Raw genomic sequence first — 2,500 nt, 5'->3', positions numbered from 1 at the left:
TAAAAAAACGACATTATCTCATTATCTGGAAATAGAAATAATTATCTAGAAAAAAATACATGTTTTAAGTATATATCCAAACAAGATATAGAAATTTCTAATAGATTAGATGAAATCTCAAAGAATCCATGATTTCAGTATATTTTCATAGAATTATAAAATTGGAATCGTTTCATTCGTGAGGAGCCGGATGAGAAGAAACTCTCATGTCCGGTTCTGTAGTAGAGATGGAATTAAGAAAGAACCATCAACTATAACCCCAAAAGAACCAAATTTCGTAAACAACATAGAGGAAGAATGAAAGGAATATCTTATCGAGGTAATCATATTTGTTTCGGTAAATATGCTCTTCAGGCACTTGAACCCGCTTGGATCACATCTAGACAAATAGAAGCAGGGCGACGAGCAATGACAAGAAATGTGCGCCGTGGTGGAAAACTATGGGTACGTATATTTCCAGACAAACCAGTTACGGTAAGACCTACGGAAACACGTATGGGCTCGGGTAAAGGATCTCCCGAATATTGGGTAGCTGTCGTTAAACCAGGTAGAATACTTTATGAAATGGGCGGAGTAGCAGAAAATATAGCCAGAAAGGCTATTTCAATAGCGGCGTCCAAAATGCCTATACGAACTCAATTTATTATTTCGGAATAGGAACGTAGAACCAAAGAAAAGAAGTCTTGCGGATAAAAAAACAATTGCAGGTTTCTTTTTGACAAACAATATTTCTTTTTTTTTTACTTCGCCCTTTGCATTAACATTGAAAGAACAGATTCAAAAATGATATGATTCAACCTCAAAGCCATTTGAACGTAGCGGATAACAGCGGGGCCCGAGAATTAATGTGTATTAGAATCATAGGAGCTAGTAATCGCCGATATGCTCATATCGGTGACATTATTGTTGCTGTGATCAAGGAAGCATTACCAAACACACCTCTAGAAAGATCAGAAGTGATCAGAGCTGTAATTGTACGTACTTGTAAAGAACTTAAACGTGACAACGGTATGATAATACGATATGATGATAATGCTGCTGTTGTGATTGATCAAGAAGGAAATCCAAAAGGAACTCGAGTTTTTGGTGCGATTGCCCGAGAATTGAGACAGCTAAATTTCACTAAAATAGTTTCATTAGCACCTGAAGTATTATAAGATGAGATCATACGTAATATAGTTATATTATACATAGTATTTGGATGAAATAGATTAATTAGTGGATTAGGTTGTATCTGACGCATATCCCTTTATTTAATAAAATAAAATAAAAAAAAAAAAAATAGCATGTTGATTATATCAAAAATGGGAGGCAACCCAAATTTTAGTTTATCATGGGTAGGGACACTATTGCTGACATAATAACCTCTATACGAAATGCTGACATGAATCGAAAAGGGACGATTCAAATAGCATCCACTAACATCACGGAAAACATTGTTAAAATACTTTTAAGAGAAGGTTTTATCAAAAACGTGAGGAAGCATAAGGAAAACAACAAATATTTTTTGGTTTTAACCCTACGACATAGAAGGAATAGGAAAGTACCCTATCGAACTATTTTAAATTTAAAACGTATCAGTAGGCCTGGCCTACGAATCTATTCGAACTATCAACGAATTCCTAGAATTTTAGGCGGGATGGGGATTGTAATTCTTTCTACTTCTCGAGGTATAATGACAGACCGAGAGGCTCGACTAGAAGGAATCGGCGGAGAAATTTTATGTTATATATGGTAATCTTTCTGATATCCGAATTCGATCCAGAATTTCCTATTTGTCAAAAGAAAAAAGGGTGGGTTAGTTGATATCATTCCTGCTACATTAGGTGATACTTCTAGGGCTTTTCCCTAGAATGAAAGAACAAAAAAATGGATTCATTAAGGTTTAATTAATTAATCACTTATCCTTCTCAATGGTATGTATGCTCGGGGTTTTTCGATAATGAAGATCTAATTCTAGGTTATGTTTCATGAAGGATCCGACGGAGTTTTATACGTATACTAGGGGGGGCAAAATTGAAGTAAGTCGTTATGATTCAACCAGAGGTCTATAATTTATAGATGCCACAATAAGGATTCGAATGATTAGGTTGTTTTTTCAACTTCAGCATTCCCTTCATGGGGATACAATTTGAGGTTCAACATTTCAAGAAACTTATTTTCTTCCAATAAATAGAGTAAGAATTAAGTTAAGGAACGACAACTATGAAAATAAGGGCCTCCGTTCGTAAAATTTGTGAAAAATGTCGACTGATCCGTAGGAGGGGACGAATTATAGTAATTTGTTCTAATCCGAGACATAAACAAAGACAAGGATAATCTTTGGAAAAGGGGCTCTCTAACGTAAAGGACCCAATGAAAAAAATAGGATCTGTTTTGACATGAAATGGATATATCCATATATCTCGAATTTCTATTTATGAGATGATAAAGTATGGCAAAATCTATACCAAGAACTGGTTCACGTAGGAATGCCCGTAGTGGTTCACGAAAAAGTACA

The sequence above is a fragment of the Rhodamnia argentea genome, unplaced genomic scaffold (genome assembly GCF_020921035.1).
Source record: "Rhodamnia argentea isolate NSW1041297 unplaced genomic scaffold, ASM2092103v1 Rarg_v2.51, whole genome shotgun sequence".
In the NCBI taxonomy this organism is placed as follows: domain Eukaryota; kingdom Viridiplantae; phylum Streptophyta; class Magnoliopsida; order Myrtales; family Myrtaceae; genus Rhodamnia; species Rhodamnia argentea.
The sequence above is the reverse complement of the archived record's forward strand: the minus strand, read 5'-3'. Positions refer to the sequence as shown.